The sequence below is a fragment of the Triticum dicoccoides genome, chromosome 4A (assembly GCF_002162155.2).
Source record: "Triticum dicoccoides isolate Atlit2015 ecotype Zavitan chromosome 4A, WEW_v2.0, whole genome shotgun sequence".
Classification (NCBI taxonomy): Eukaryota; Viridiplantae; Streptophyta; class Magnoliopsida; order Poales; family Poaceae; genus Triticum; species Triticum dicoccoides.
In genome coordinates, this window is record NC_041386.1 from 121403006 (window position 1) to 121421139 (window position 18134).

The following is an 18134-nucleotide window of genomic DNA, read 5'->3' on the forward strand; positions in this document are numbered from 1 at the left end:
TCTCTCCCTCTCTGTCTCTTCTCAAGGAACGAGTGGGAGACGCCATGGCCGCCCGCGGAAGCTCCGTCGTCGCCAGGATCAAGTTCCTCTGGCCTCGGCCCCGGATCCGACCTCTTCAGCCTCCTGCAGACCGCCGTTACCTCTGCTTCACGGAACCACGCCACACCGTCCTGGTCACCTGCGACCTCGGGTCGTCTCTACTTCCTCTGCCTCCACAAGCCGGGTCCACCCCATCCCCAAGCTCGCCGGTGCCTTGCCCCGGACCTCCCGTGATGCCTGCTGCCGTTGCCGTTCCCTGCCATGGACGCCTCCCTCCTCCTGCATCGTGCACTTGCGCAAGAACAAGCACGCGTCCCACTCCCCTGTAGCTTGTGTCGACCGCGTTGAACGTCGCCGGACACCTCTAGATCCGGCCACTGGGACCCGAGCCGCGCAGGATCCTTTCGTGGCTCCCGCTGGCCCTCCTCCTTGCCTTGTTCGTCCGTTGCCATCCCTACCGATGTCCCCGGTGTCGTCAACCACCTCCTCCTCCTCTGCTTTGAGCAGGAGGACAAGAAGCGCCCGATCCGCCTCGTTCTCTCGTCAACGCCCGCGCATGGCCTCTGTGCCCGTTGACCTGGCCTCGTGGGCCTCGCCCCGGCCCAGCAGCGCCCCGCCAGCCTCTCCACCGAACCGGTCTGTTAGGCCCAATGGTGAGAACACCACAACCCAGCGCCCAGCCAGTTTCGGCCTGCTACGTTTTTTCCTGTTATGTGAATTTCCTAATTTCCACAAAATTGGCAGTTTTACAGAAAAGCCCTTCAAGTCCATGCATTTAATAACTATATAACCATGCATCATATGTAAAAACTTCAAATATGGAAAATGCTTAGAATTGCATCTAGATTCATAATATCCAACTTTCATGCATGTTTAAAATGTTGTTTGATTAAATTTGCTCTAATAACATGCTAAAATGATTTAATTCATAACTAAATAACTGTAGCTCCATTTTAAATAAACTTTATATATAAATGGGGTAGAAAAATGCATAGATTAACATGGTGGCATTACTTTGCATGTTTGACAACTCTAAAATATGGTTTAGGGCAGAACAGTACCAAACCTAATATATGCATATGAGGATTTTCCAGAATTGTTGTTTGTTATTCCCGGCCTCATTTAAACTTGCCTAGATAGGTAGTTTTCATATGCTTCACCTCTTGCCATGCTAACCAACATTTAATATTGTTGAGTACACAAACGGGAGAGAACTAAATAAGTCATGTGGTGTTTCATCAATATGCAACTCGTTGCATATTGAGCTCCACTTAATTTGTAGTATTGTTTGTGCACTTTGCCATGCCATGCCTCTTTAAACCGGACATGCATCATACTTGGTTGTGCACCATGCCATGTTTATGTGATGGGTGTTTACTATTTAGTTTGCTTCTTTACGGGTTGCTTCTCTCGTTAGCTTCGGTTTTGTTCCGGAGTTGTGAGGATTCGTTAATATACGTCCATTTGTCTTCTTCATGGACTCGTTCTTCTTCCTTGCGGGATATCAGGCAAGATGACCATACCCTCGAAACCACTTCTATCTTTGCTTGCTAGTTGTTCGCTCTATTGCTATGTCGCGCTACCTACCACTTGCTATATCATGCCTCCCATATTGCCATGTCAAGCCTCTAACCCACCTTCGTAGCAAACTGTTGTTTGGCTATGTTACCGCTTTTGCTCAACCCCTCTTATAGCGTTGTTAGTTGCAGGTGAAGATAAAGTTTATTCCATGTTGGAACATGGATTTTGTTGGGATATCATTATTATCTCTTCTTTACTTTAATGCATCTATATACTTGGTAAAGGGTGGAAGGCTCGGCCTTATGCCTGGTGTTTTGTTCCACTCTTGCCGCCCTAGTTTCCGTCATACCGGTGTTATGTTCCTTGATTTTGCGTTCCTTACGCGGTTGGGTGTTATGGGAACCCCTTGACAGTTTGATTTGAATAAAACTCCTCCAGCAAGGCCTAACCTTGGTTTTACATTTGCCTAACAACCTATAAATTTTCCCTTGGGAGTCGCGCTCCCGAGGGTCATCTTTATTTTAACCCCCCCGGGCCAGTGCTTCTCTAAGTGTTGGTCCGAACCAGATCCACTTGCAGCGCCACCTTGGGGAAAATTGAGGGCAGGTTTTAGCTGTACTAGTGTTCATCCGGTGTTGCCCTGAGAACGAGATATGTGTAGCTCCTATCAGGATGTCGGTGCATCGGGCGGTCTTGCTGGTGTTGTTTTACCATTATCGAAATGTCTTGTAATTGGGATTCTGAGACTGATCGCAACACTTTTCGAGGGTAGAGTATTCAACCCAAATTTATTGATTCGACACAAGGGGAGCCAAAGAATATTCTCAAGTATTAGCAGCTGAGTTGTCAATTCAACCACACCTAGAAACTTAATATCTGCAACAAAGTATTTAGTAGCAAAGTAATATGATAGTAGTGGTAATGGTGGTAAAAGGAAACGATAGCAAAGGTAAATTTTTTGGTGTTTTGTAGTGATGATAACAATAGCAACGGAAAAGTAAATAAGCGAAGAACAATATATGGAAAGCTCGTAGGCAATGGATTGGTGATGGAGAATTATGCCGGATGCGGTTCATCATGTAACAGTCATAATATAGGGTGACACAGAACTACCTCCAATTCATCAATGTAATGTAGGCATGTATTCCGAATATAGTCATACATTCTTATGCAAAAGAACTTGCATAACATCTTTTGTCCTACCCTCCCGTGGCAGCGGGGTCCTACTGGAAACTAAGGGATATTAAGGCCTCATTTTAATAGAGTACCAGACAAAAACATTAACACATAGTGAATACATGAAATCCTCAAACTACGGTCATCACCGGTAAGTATCCCGATTACGGTCACTTCGGGGTTAACGGATCATAACACATAATAGGTGACTATAGACTTGCAAGATAGGATCAAGAACTCTCATATATTGATGAAAACATAATAGGTTCAGATCTGAAATCATGGCACTCGGGCCCTAGTGACAAGCATTAAGCATAGCAAAGTCATAACAACATCAATCTCAGAACATAGTGGATACTAGGGATCAAACCCTAACAAAACTAACTCAATTACATGATAAATCTCATCCAAACCATCACCGTCCAGCAAGCCTAGCTATGATGGAATTACTCAGGCACGGCGGTGAGCATCATGAAATTGGTGATGGAGGATGGTTGATGATGACGATGGCGACGGATTCCCCTCTCCGGAGCTCCAAACGGACTCCAGATCAGCCCTCCCGAGAGAGTTTAGGGCTTGGCGGCGGCTCTGTGTAGTAAAACATGATGAATCCTTCTCCCTGGGTTTTTTCTCCCCGAAAGTGAATATATGGAGTCAAGGTTGAGGTCGATGGAGCGTCAGGGGGCCCACGAGGCAGGGGGCGTGCCCAGGGGGGTAGGGCGCGCCCCACCCTCGTGGACAGGTGGAGGCCCCCCTGACGTGGATCTTACTTCCAGTATTTATTATATATTCCAAAATAATTCTCCGTTGATTTTCAGGTCATTCCGAGAACTTTTATTTCTGCACAAAAATAACACCATGGCAATTCTGCTGAAAACAGCGTCAGTCCGTGTTAGTTCCATTCAAATCATGCAAGTTAGAGTCCAAAATAAGGGCAAAAGTGTTTGGAAAAGTAGATACGACGGAGACGTATGAACTCCCCCAAGCTTAGACCTTTGCTTGTCCTGAAGAAATTTAGTTGATAAACTGAAAGTGATAAAGAAAAACTTTTACAAACTCTGTTTGCTCTTGTTGTTGTAAATATGTAAAGCCAACATTTAACTTTTCCGCAAAGATTCTGAACTAACCATATTCACAATAACATTTAGGTCTCATGTTTACTCATATCAATGGCATAATCAACTAGCGAGCAATAATAATAAATCTCGGATGACAACACTTTCTCAAAACAGTCATGATATGATATAACAGGATGGTATCTCGCTAGCCCTTTCTGAGACTACAAAACATAAATGCAGAGCACCTTTAAAGATCAAGGACTGACTAGACATTGTAATTCATGGTAAAAGAGATCCAGTCAAGTCATACTCAATGTAAACTAACAGTAATGGATGCAAATGACAGCAGTGCTCTCCGACTGGTGCTTTTTAATAAGAGGATGATGACTCAGCATAAAAGTAAATAGATAGTCCCTTCGTAGAGGGAAGTGGGGATTTGTAGAGGTGACAGAGCTCAGTTTTGAAATAGATATGAATAATATTTTGAGTGGTATACTTTCATTGTCAACATAACAACCAAGAGATGGTGATATCTTCCATGCTACACACATTATAGGCGGTTCCCAAACAGAATGGTAAAGTTTATACTCCCCCTCCACCGACAAGCATCAATCCATGACTTGCTCGAAACAACGAGTGCCTCCAACTAACAACAGTCCCGGGGGAGTTTTGTTTGCAGTTATATTGATTTGATTTGCATAAAGCATGGGACTGGGCATCCCGGTGATCAGCCATTTTCTCGTGAGTGAGGATCAGAGTCCACTCCTCTTGAGAATAACCCGCCTAACATGGAAGATACGGACAACCCTAGTTGATACATGAGCTATTCGAGCATACAAAACAGAATGTTTATTTGAAGGTTTAGAGTTTGGCACATACAAATTTACTTGGAATGGCAGGTAGATACCGTATATAGGTAGGTATGGTGGACTCATATAGAATAACTTTGGGGTTTATGGAATTGAATGCACAAGCAGTATTCCCGCTTAGTACAGGTGAAGGCTAGCAAAAGACTGGGAAGCGACTAGCTAGAGAGCGACAACAGTCATGAGCATGCATTAAAATTAATCAACACCGAATGCAAGCATGAGTAGGATATAGTGCACCATGAACATAAATATCATAGAGGCTATGTTGATTTTGTTTCAACTACATGCGTGAACATGTGCCAAGTCAAGCCACTCGAATCATTCAAAAGAGGATAACACCCTATCATACCACATCACAACCATTTTAATAGCATGTTGGCACGCAAGGTAAACCATTATAAGTTCCTAGCTAATTAAGCATGACATAAGCAACTATAATCTCTAATCGTCATTGCAAACATGTTTATTCATAATAGGCTGAATCAGGAACGATGAACTAATCATATTTACAAAAACAAGAGAGGTCGAGTTCATACCAGCTTTTCTCATCTCAATAAGCTCATCATATAATCATCATTATTGCCTTTCACTTGCACGACCGAATAGTGTGGATAATAATAATAGTGCGCATGCATTGGACTAAGCTGGAATCTGCAAGCATTCAATTCAAGAGAGAAGACAAGGTAATATGGGTTGTTTGTCTAATCAATCAATAATGCGTATAAGAGCCACTCAACATTTTAATTATGGTCTTCTCCTCTCGACCCCCAAAGAACAAGAAACTAAATAAAACTATTTACATGGGAAAGCTCCCAACAAGCAAAAGAAGAATAAGAAATATTTTTGGGTTTTCTTTTTAATTACTACTGCAACAGGCATGGAAAGTAAACTAATTAAAAGCTACAACTAATTTTTTTTTTGTTTTTATCAAGGTTTATTAAACACACAAGAAGAAAGCATAAAAAGGAAAATAAACTAGCATGGATGATACAATGAAAAAGTATGAGAACCGACAACTAGCAATGAGTGTGTGAACATGAATGTAATGTCGGTGAGAAATATGTACTCCCCCAAGCTTAGGCTTTTGGCCTAAGTTGGTCTATGGCCTTGGCTGGCCTGGCGGATATCCATAGTAATAGTTGGGGTCATACTGTGAAGAAGCCTCGGATTTCCACTGGTTGGCAATCACCTCCGGATCCCACTGGTAATCAGACTGTCGTGGAGGATCAAATTGTGGTTCCGGCTCTGGCTCTGTAGCTAATGTAGGGTTCTGGTAGGCGTGAATGGCCTCCAACAGAACAAGGTACTTGCCTGCAGATAAATCAAACAAGGAAGGAGCAGGCAAGGTAATAGTCTCAGGATGATTTTTTACCAAATATTAATTTGTACTTAAGCTCCTTTTCCCTATTCTTAACAATAAAATCATGTGCTACCATACTCTTATAATCTAGATAAACAGGGGGCATCATTTTTTCTTCTTTCTCATAATGCCTGATAGGTATGTTAAAATGTGCAGCGAGGCACGAGGTGAAGATGCCTCCAAGCACGGGGTCGTTAGTACGGATAAGATTTAACCGCTTTGCAACAATAGCACCCATACTAAATGTGTCATCAAGGAACAAGGCATGGCACAAATTAACAATATCAGGGGCACTCAGGTTTCCAAAGTTTCCGCGCCCAATTAAGCATCTACTAGCAAATATAGCAAAGTAACATAGAACAAGAAAGTGTATGCTAGTAATTCATGCGTCGGAAACCTTCCTCGTTTCCCCCACAGCAATGGTATCAATAAACCCATCCACATCGTCACGATGTGGTTCCTCTACGCTGCCCTCAAAAGGGATCAAACAAACCCAACAAAAATCATAAAGTGACATCTCCTTATGCTCATCATATAAATAAAATTCCACCGTAGGTGGTGAGCTCCTAGCATGGAAATGAAAGTTTCCACAAAGATATTGGTGAGTAAGAGATACTATCCGCGTCGGTCGTGGAGGAAGGTGGTGAGGCCTGCATTCTCAGCCAACTCATAGAAATCATCATAAATCTCGGCTGCTCTCAAGAAATTATCACAAGGCCATTCACATGGCCAGACCTCCGCGGTGCGAGGGAGATTATACTTGGGCCTCTTATCCTCCTCACTTTGCTTATCCTTCGAGCTTCGGCTCGATGAGGCCCTCAAAAATATCTTCATCTTTTTCTGAAAATATCTGAAATTTTTAGTAACTTCAAAATAAAAGTGAACCAAACTCAATAAAATTGATAGCAACTACTCCCACAAGTGCCTAGAGGATATATCATGCATCAAAACTACTTTTGACCATATAAATTTGACATGCAAGCTCAAGAACAGGGTCACCTAAGCAGCAAAAATATGCAATGAATAAAGCACTAGAACAAAAACTAATTGAACCATTGGAGGAGTCACATACCAAGGAACAATCCCTCAAAGCAGTTTTGTGAGAGGTGCTTTGAGCAAGGAGATCGAAAATGGCAGCAAGATGAGCTTGGACTCGGGTTTGAGATGGCTAGTGGTGTTTGTGGGAGGAAGGAGTGTGTGGTAGCTGGGATAAGTGGAGGGGAGCCACCGTGGGCCCAGGAGGCAAGGGGGCGCGCCCAAGGGGTAGAGCGCGCCCACCACCCTCGTGGCTAGGTGCTTGCTCCCCCTGCTGTGTTTTCAGTGCCAAATATTCTCAAATATTCTAGAAAAAAATCATATTTAATTTTCAGGGCATTTGGAGAACTTTTATTTTCGGGGTATTTTTTATTGCATGGATAATTCAAAAAACAGACAGAAAAAATACTGTTTTTGCTTTATTTAATATAAATAACAGAAAGTAAAAAGTGGGTATAGAGAGTTGTGTTTTCTAAATTCATCCATCTCATGCTCATCAAAAGGAGTCCACTAAGAAGGTTGATCAGGTCTTGTTAACAAACTCATTCCGAATAACATGGAACTGGAGAATTTACGAATAACACTAGGTTACCTCAACGGGGATATGCATGTCCCCAACAATAAAAATATCATATTTCTTCTTGACAGTAGGTAGAGGAAATTCAAAACCTCCAAAAGTAATGGTTGAAAATTTTCCAATAGAATTGATACTGTGGACTTGAGGTTGTTTCCTTGGAAAGTGTACCGTATGCTCATTACCATTAACATGAAAAGTGACATTGCCTTTGGTGTAATCAACAACAGCCCCTGCAGTATTCAAAAAGGGTCTTCCAAGAATAATAGACATACTATTGTCCTCGGGAATATCAATAATAACAAAGTCTGTTAAAATAGTAACATTTGCAACCACAACAGGCACATCCTCACAAATACCGACAGGTATAGGAGTTGATTTATCAGCCATTTGCAAAGATATTTCAGTAGGTGTCAACTTATTCAAATCCAGTCTACGATATAAAGAGAGTTGCATAACACCAACACCGGCTCCAAGATCACATAAAGCAGTTTTAACATAGTTTCTTTTAATGGAGCATGGTATAGTGGGTACTCCTGGATCTCCTAACTTGTTAGGTATTCCACCCTTAAAAGTATAATTAGCAAGCATGATGGAAATTTCAGCTTCTGGTATCTTTCTTTTATTTGTCACAATTTCTTTCATATACTTAGAATAAGGATTCATTTTAAGCATATCAGTCAAACGCATACGCAAAAAGATAGGTCTAATCATTTCAGCAAAGCGCTCAAAATCCTCATCATCCTTTTTCTTGGATGGTTTAGGAGGAAAAGGCATGGGTTTCTGAACCCATGGTTCTCTTTCCTTACCGTGCTTCCTAGCAACAAAGTCTCTCTTATCATAAGGTGTATTCTTTGATTGTGGGTTATCAAGATCAACAACATGTTCAATCTCTACTTCATTGTCATTACTAGGTTGAGCATCAACATGAACATCATTATTAACATTATCACTAGGTTCATGCTCATTACCAGATTGTGTTTCAGCATCAGAAATAGAAATATCATTGGGATTCTTAGGTGTGTCAACAATAGGTTCACTAGAAGTATGCAAAGTCCTATCATTTTTTCTTTTTCTTCCTTTTATAAGGACTAGGTGCATCTACATTATTTCTCTGAGAATCCTACTCAATTCTCTTAGGATGGCCGTCAGGATACAAAGGTTCCTGAGTCATTTTACCACCTCTAGTCATAACTCTAACAACATTATAATTCTTATTATTTAATTCATTGAGCAAATCATTCTGAGCTTTAAGTACTTGTTCTACTTGAGTGGTAACCATAGAAGCATGTTTATAAATAAGTTTTAGTTCACCTTTAACAATAGCCATATAACCACTCAAGTGTTCAATCATATAAGCATTGTTTTTCAATTGTCTACCAACATAAGCATTAAAATCTTCTTGCTTAACCATAAAGTTATCAAACTCATCTAAGCATTGGCTAGCAAACTTAGTAGGAGGGATTTCATCTTTATCATATCTATAGAGAGAATTTACCTTTACTACCTGTGTCGGGTTATCAAGACCATGTATTTCTTCAACATGCGGTAAATTGAGACCATATATTTCTTCAATAGGAGGTAAATTCTTAACATCTTTAGCTTTAATGCCTTTTTCTTTCATATATTTCTTTGCCTGTTGCATATCTTCAGGACTGAGAAATAGAATACCCCTGTTCTTCAGAGTTGGCTTAGGAGTTGGTTCAGGAATTGGATCAGGAAGTGTCCAATTATTTTCATTAGTCAACATATTATTCAATAGAATTTTAGCTTCCTCTGGTGTTCTTTCCCTGAAAACACAACCGGCACAACTATCCAGGTGGTCTCTGGAAGCATCAGTTAGTCCATTATAAAAGATATCAAGTATTTCATTTTTCTTAAGAGGATGATTAGGCAGAGCATTAAGTAATTGGAGAAACCTCCCCCAAGCTTGTGGAGACTCTCTTCTTCAATTTGCACAAAATTATATATTTCCCTTAAAGCAGCTTGTTTCTTATGAGCGGGGAAATATTTAGCAGAGAAGTAATAAATCATATCCTGGGGACTACGCACACAACCAGGATCAAGAGAATTAAACCATGTCTTAGCATCACCCTTTAATAAGAACGGAAATAATTTAAGGATATAATAATAGCGAGTTTTCTCATCATTAGTGAATAGGGTGGCTATATCATTTAATTTAGTAAGATGTGCCACAACAGTTTCAGATTCATAGCCATAGAAAGGATCAGATTCAAACACAGTAATTATATCAGGGTTGACAGAGAATTCATAATCCTTATCAGTAACAAAGATAGGTGAAGTAGCATAAGCAGGATCATTTTTCATTCTAGCATTCAATTTTTTGTTTCAGCTTAGCTAAAATTTTCTTAAGATCACTCCTATCATTGCAAGCAAGAAAGTCTCTAGCAGTTTCTTCATCCATAACATAACCCTCAGGAACAACAGGCAATTCATATCTAGGGGAGAATCTTCATCATCACTTTCATCAATATTATCAGTTTCAATAATTTCATTCTCTCTAGCCCTAGCAAGTTGTTCATCAAGAAATTCACCAAGTGGCACAGTACTATCAATCATAGAAGTAGTTTCATCATAAGTATCATGCATAGCAGAAGTGGCCTCATCAATAACATGCGACATATCAGAATTAATAGCAGAAGCAGGTTTAGGTGTCGCAAGCTTACTCAAAACAGAAGGTGAATCAAGTGTAGAGCTAGATGGCAGTTCCTTACCTCCCCTCGTAGTTGAGGGGTAAATCTTGGTTCTTGGATCTTTCAAGTTCTTCATAATGATAAGCAGATATAATCCGAAGTGACTCAAAGAATAGAGCTATGCTCCCCGGCAACAGCGCCAGAAAATAGTCTTGATAACCCACAAGTATAGGGGATCGCAAAAGTTTTCGAGGGTAGAGTATTCAACCCAAATTTATTGATTCGACACAAGGGGAGCCAAAGAATATTCTCAAGTATTAGCAGCTAAGTTGTCAATTCAACCACACCTGGAAACTTAATATCTGCAGCAAAGTATTTAGTAGCAAAGTAATATGATAGTAGTGGTAACGGTGGTAAAATGTAACGATACCAAAAGTAATATTTTTTGGTGTTTTGTAGTGATGATAACAATAGCAACGGAAAAGTAAATAAGTGAAGAACAATATATGGAAAGCTCGTAGGAAATGGATAGGTGATGGAGAATTATGCCGGATGCGGTTCATCATGTAACAGTCATAACCTAGGGTGACACAGAACTAGCTCCAGTTCATCAATGTAATGTAGGCATGTATTCTGAATATAGTCATACTTGCTTATGGAAAAGAACTTGCATGACATATTTTGTCCTACCCTCCCGTGGCAGCGGGGTCCTATTGGAAACTAAGGGATATTAAGGCCTCCTTTTAATAGAGTACCAGACCAAAGCATTAACACATAGTGAATACATGAACTCCTCAAACTACGGTCATCACCGCTAAGTATCCTGATTATTGTCACTTCGGGGTTAATGGATCATAACACATAATAGGTGAATATAGACTTGCAAGATAGGATCAAGAACTCTCATATATTGATGAAAACATAATAGGTTCAGATCTAAAATCATGGCACTCGGGCCCTAGTGAAAAGCATTAACATAGCAAAATCATAGCAACATCAATCTCAGAACATAGTGGATACCAGGGATCAAACCATAACAAAACTAACTCGATTACATGATAAATCTCATCCAACCCATCACCGTCCAGCAAGCCTACAATGGAATTACTAACGCATGGCGGTGAGCATCATGAAATTGGTGATGGAGGATAGTTGATGATGATGATGGTGACGGATTCCCCTCTCCAGAGCCCCGAACGGACTCCAGATCAGCCCTCCCGAGAGACTTTAGGGCTTGGCGGCGGTTACGTATCATAAAACGTGATGAATCCTTCTCCCTGGTTTTTTTATCTCCGAAAGTGAATATATGGAGTCAAGGTTGAGGTCGGTGGAGCGTCAGGGGGCCCACAAGGCAGGGGCGCGCCCAGGGGGTAGGGCGCGCCCCCACCCTCGTGGATAGGTGGAGGTCCCCCTGACGTGGATCTTCCTTCCAGTATTTATTATATATTCCAAAATAATTCTCCGTTGATTTTCAGGTCATTCCGAGAACTTTTATTTCTGCACAAAAATAACACCATGGCAATTCTGCTGAAAACAGTGTCAGTCCGGGTTAGTTCCATTCAAATCATGCAAGTTAGAGTCCAAAACAAGGGCAAAAGTGTTTGGAAAAGTAGATACGACGGAGACATATCACTAACCAACATTTAATATTGTTGAGTACATAAATGGGAGAGAACTAAATAAGTCATGTGGTGTTCCGTCAATATGGAACTCGTTGCATATTGAGCTCCACTTAATTTGTACTATTGTTTGTGCACTTTGCCATGCCATGCCTCTTTAAACCGGACATGCATCATACTTGGTTGTGCATCATGCCATGTTTATGTGATGGGTGTTTACTAGGTTGTTTGCTTCTTTCCGGGTTGCTTCTCTCGTTAGCTTCGGTTTCGTTCCGGAGTTGTGAGGATTCGTTCGTCTACGTCCGTTTGTCTTCTTCATGGACTCGTTCTTCTTCCTTGCGGGATCTCAGGCAAGATGACCATACCATCGAAATCACTTCTATCTTTGCTTGCTAGTTGTTCGCTCTATTCCTATGTCGCGCTACCTACCACTTGCTATAAAATGCCTCCCATATTGCCATGTCAAGCCTCTAACCCACCTTCGTAGCAAACCGTTGTTTGGCTATGTTACCGCTTTTGCTCAGCCCCTCTTATAGCGCTGTTAGTTGCAGGTGAAGATAAAGTTTATTCCATGTTGGAACATGGATTTTGTTGGGATATCATCATTATCTCTTATTTACTTTAATGCATCTATATACTTGGTAAAGGGTGGAAGGCTCGGCCTTATGCCTGGTGTTTTGTTCCACTCTTGCCGCCCTAGTTTCCGTCATACCGGTGTTAATTTTGCGTTCCTTACGCGGTTGGGTGTTATGGGAACCCCTTGACAGTTCGCTTTGAATAAAACTCCTCCAGCAAGGCCCAACCTTGGTTTTACATTTGCCTAACAACCTATAACTTTTCCCTTGGGAGTCGCGCCAGTGCTTCTCTAAGTGTTGGTCCGAACCAGATCCACTTGCAGCGCCACCTTGGGGAAACTTGAGGGTTGGTTTTAGCTGTATGTAGTGTTCATTCAGTGTTGCCCTGAGAACGAGATATGTGCAGCTCCTATCGGGATGTCGGCGCATCAGGCGGTCTTGCTGGTCTTGTTTTACCATTGTCGAAATGTCTTGTAACCGGGATTCCGAGACTGATCGGGTCTTCCCGGGAGAAGGAATATCCTTGACCGTGAGAGCTTGTGATGGGCTAAGTTGGGACACCCCTGCGGGGTATAAACTTTCGAGAGCGGTGCCCGTGGTTATGTGGCAGATGGGAATTTGTTATTATCCGGTTGTAGAGAACTTGACACTTGATTTAATTAAAATGCATCAACCGCATGTGTAGCCGTGATTGTCTCTTTTCAGCGAAGTCCGGGAAGTGAACACGGTTCTTGTGTTATGATTGTGCGTAAGTAGTTTCAGGATCACTTCTTGATCACTTCTAGTTCATGACCGTTGCATTGCTTCTCTTCTCGCTCTTATTTGCGTATGTTAGCCACCATATTTTGCTTAGTGCTTGCTGCAGCTCCACCTCACTACCTCATCCTACCCATAAGCTTAAATAGTCTTGATCTCGCGGGTGTGAGATTGCTGAGTCCTCGTGACTCACGGATACTTCCAAACAGTTGCAGGTGCCGATGATCCCACTGCAGGTGGCGCAACCAAGCTCAAGAGGGAGCTCAATGAAGATCTTGATCGTTGTCTTATTTCGTTTCCTATTGATCAGTAGTGGAGCCCAGTTGGGACGATCGGGGATCTAGGTATTTGGGGTTGTCTTCCTTTAGTTTGGTTCCATAGTCAGACCTTGATTGTGCTTTGGATGATGTATGATTTTTTTATGTATTGTGTGAAGTGGCAATTGTAAGCCAACACTTTATCCCTCTCTTATTCAGTACATGGGATGTGTGAAGATTACCCCTCTTGCGACAAGCCTACCATGCGGCTATGCCTCTAAGTCGTGCCCCGACACGTGGGAGATATAACCGCATTGTGGGTGTAACAATATTAAACTAAGCAATGCATCAGTGTCAAAAATAACTTTTGCAGGAAAGTCATTAACAGGAAGATTACCCATGATCACCTCTGAAGAGTCCTCTGCCCGAGCTGCGTTCATCATGTTGACCTTTGCAAACTTGGAATTATGCTTGACCACTGCATTGCTGGAAGATCTCACAGGAGGAGGAGGAGGCGGAAGGCGCCTTTGGTTGAAGCATTTGTTTGCATAGTGCCCTTTTTGTTGACACTTGTTGCAAGTAACCCCTGAGAGCGGCCGATGGTAAGGAGTGATACGTCTCCGTCGTATCTATAATTTTTGATTGTTCCATGCCAATATTATTCAACTTTCATATACTTTTTGGCAACCTTTTATATTATTTTTGGGACTAACATATTGATCCAGTGCTCAGTGCCAGTTCCTGTCTGTTGCATGTTTTTGGTTTCGCAGAATATCCATATCAAACGGAGTCCAAACGGGATAAAAACGGACAGAGCTTACTTTTGGAAAATATGGAAAATTCGGAAGGAAAATCAACGCGAACCAGTGCCTGAGGTGGTCACGAGGCAGGGGGACGCCCCCCCTTAGGGCGCGCCCCCTACCCTCATGAGCCCACCGTAAGGCGGTTGGCGCTCTTCTTTTGCCGCAACAAAGCTAATATTCAGAAAAAAATCACGGCGAAGGTTTCAGGCCAATCGGAGTTACGGATCTCCATATACATACGAAACGGTGAAACAGAGCCAGGAGAGAACGCAGAAACAGAGAGAGACAGAGAGACAGATCCAATCTTGGAGGGGCTCTCGCCCCTCCCGTGCCATGGAGGTCATGGACCAGAGGGGAAACCCTTCTCCCATCTAGGGAGGAGGTCAAGGAATCATAAGAAGGAGGGGGGCTCTCTCCCCCTCGCTTCCGGTGGCACCGGAGTGCCACCGGGGGCCATCATCATCACCGCGATCTACACCAACACCTCCGCCATCTTCACCAACATCTCCATCACCTTCCCCCCTCTATCTACAGCGGTCCACTCTCCCACAACCCGCTGTACCCTTTACTTGAACATGGTGCTTTATGCTTCATATTATTATCCAATGATGTGTTGCCATCCTATGATGTCTGAGTAGATTTTCATTGTCCTATCGGTGGTTGATGAATTGCTATGATTGATTTAATTTGCTTGTGTTTATGTTGCTGTCCTTTGGTCTCCATCATATGATTGCGCACGTGGATCACACCCTAGGGTTAGTTGTATGTTGATAGGACTATGTATTGGAGGGCAAGAGTGACATAAGCTTCAACCTAGCATAGAAATTGATGCATACGGGATTGAAGGGGGACCAATATATCTTAATGCTATGGTTGGGTTTTACCTTAATGAACATTAGTAGTTGCGGATGCTTGCTAATAGTTCCAATCATAACTGCATAGAATTCCATGTCAGGGATGACATGCTAGCAGTGGCCTCTCCCACATAATACTTGCTATCGGTCTAGTAAAGTAGTCAATTGCTTAGGGGCAATTTCGCAACTCCTACCACCACTTTTCCACACTCGCTATATTTACTTTATTGTTTCTTTATCTAAACAGCCCCTACTTTTTATATATGTAATCTTTATTATCTTGCAAACCTATCCAACATCACCTACAAAGTACTTCTAGTTTCATACTTGTTTTAGGTAAAGCGAACATCAAGCGTGCGTAGAGTTGTATCGGTGGTCGATAGAGGGAATATTTGTTCTACCTTTAGCTCCTCGTTGGGTTCGGCACTTTTACTTATCGAAAACTGTTGCGATCCCCTATACTTGTGGGTTATCAAGACCTTTTTCTGGCGCCGTTGCCGGGGAGCAATAGCGTGGGGTGAATATTCTCGTGTGTGCTTGTTTGCTTTATCATTAAGTAGTTTTTATTTGCTGTTCTTAGTTGTTTTCTATCTTTATTTATGGGTAGGAAATGCAAAATACCAAAAAAAATAGTTGTACCTACTAAACCAATGGTTGAAGAACCACTCAAAATCTATCCCACTGCTGAAGCTTATTACTTGGATCATCTTTGATCCCTATGTGCTCGTGCTGAAACCCCAACTAGCTTAGTTGAGGGAAAATCTTTAGATGAGCATGCTTGTTATGTGCGACACCGTATATCTGAAAGAGGGAAATGTTTATTGGATCAAATCCATCGGTTGCAATGCTATGCTTGGAATTTATGTTATATATATGATTTTACTTGTTGTTCTAAAAACCCTAAGAAACACCTTCCCTACCAATGTGAGTTTATTGATAATGGAATCGTATCTTCGTACGCTAAGGGTGTTTATAGTTACTATGATGTTCAACAAATTGAAGAATTTGTTGCTTTTAAGGGTGCTTATGAAATTGCTTCTTTGATTGAAAAGTATGATGCTACTCTTTACCAATCTAAAAATTTTGACATACTTAAATATTGCTATGATAATTATGCTTCTAATGCCTATGTTGAACCATATATTGAGTACTACTCCACTGTCCAAGAAGAGACTAATATTTTGCAGGAGTCTATGGAAGAAGAAATTGATGAAACTGTGAGCTCATTGGATGAAAAAGATGAGGAGGAGAGCGAAGAACAAAAGGAGGAAGAGCGGATTAGCTACCCGTGCCCACCTTCTAATGAGAGTAACTCTTCAACTCATACATTGTTTAATTTCCCTTCGTGCTTACCGGAGGATGATTGCTATGATGACTATTATGATCCCATTGATTCTCTTGAAATATCCCTTTTTGATGATGCTTGCTATGCTTGTGGCCAAGATGCCAATATGAATTATGCTTATGGAGATGAACTTGCTATAGTTCCTTATGATAAAAAAGAAATTGTTGCTATTGCACCCACGCATGATAGTCCTATTATCTTTTTGAATTCTCCCAACTACACTATATCGGAGAAGTTTGCACTTATTAAGGATTATATTGATGGGTTGCCTTTTACCATTGCACATGATGATTTTGATATATATAATATGCATGTGCTTGCTGCTCCTACTTGCAATTATTATGAGAGAGGAACGATATCTCCACCTCTCTATGTTTCCAATACGATAAAATTGCAAGAAATTGTTTATACTATGCATTGGCCTTTACTAGGTGTGCATGAATTGTTCTTTTATGACATGCCGATGCATAGAAAGAGAGTTAGACTTCGCCATTGCTTGATATATGTTGCTTTGTGCTCACTACTAAATGCCAAATCATTGCTATCTGAAATTGACTTTGATATACCTTGGGATCCGGGTGGATTCACTACTTGAGCACTATATGCCTAGCTTAACGGCTTTAAAGAAAGCGCTGCCAGGGAGACAACCCGGAAGTTTTAGAGAGTCATTTATTTCTGTTGAGTGCTTTCATATAGATTAAAAACAACAAAAATAAAGAGGGGAACCCAAAACTTTTTCTAAAAGAAAAGTGAAAGTGAGAGAGACGAGCATTGTGAAAGTGGGGGACGTCCTTGAACTTTGTTCATGCCCATGGGAACTTTGTGAATCTTAATTACAGAAACTTTTCAATAAAAATAATTATCCTCTTGTACAATTCCATTGTATTATAAAAATAATGTGCCAAGGTTTGCCTTTAGGATGTTTACATTTGCTTGATGGTTTGTACGGTGCAGGACAGAAACTTTGGCTGTAGTGCGCGATTTTACTTTTTTAGCTGGAACGTCAAATGGTTCTGATTCTTTTTGCACTGTATTCCTATACAAATTTTTTATTTTTCCTATTTTTGGTATAAGTTTTCAAGTATCAGAAGTATGGTGAATGTTAATATTATTACAGACTGTTCTGTTTTAGACAGATTCTGTTTTCTGATGCACAATTTGCTTGTTTTGATGAAACTATCAAATTTATATCAGTGGATTAAGCCATGAAAAAGTTATATTACAGTAGACAATATGAAACAACAAAATATGAATTGGTTTGCAGCAGTACTTAGAGTAGTGATTTGCTTTATTATACTAATGGATCTTACCGAGTTCTCTGTTGAAGTTTTGTGTGGATGAAGTGTTCGATGATTGAGAAGGTTTCGATGTGAGAAGATGGAAGAGAGGCAAGAGTTCAAGATTGGGGATGCCCGAGGCACCCCAAGTAAATATTCAAGGAGACTCAAGCATCTAAGCTTGGGGATGCTGGGAAGGCATCCCCTCTTTCTTCAACAAATATCGGTATGTTTTCAGATTCGTTTCGTTCATGCAGTATGTGCAATCTTGGAGCGTATTTTGCATTTAGTTTTCATTCTTCTTTTTATGCACCATGCTGGTATGAGATAGTCCTTGGTTGATTTATAGAATGCTCTTTGCA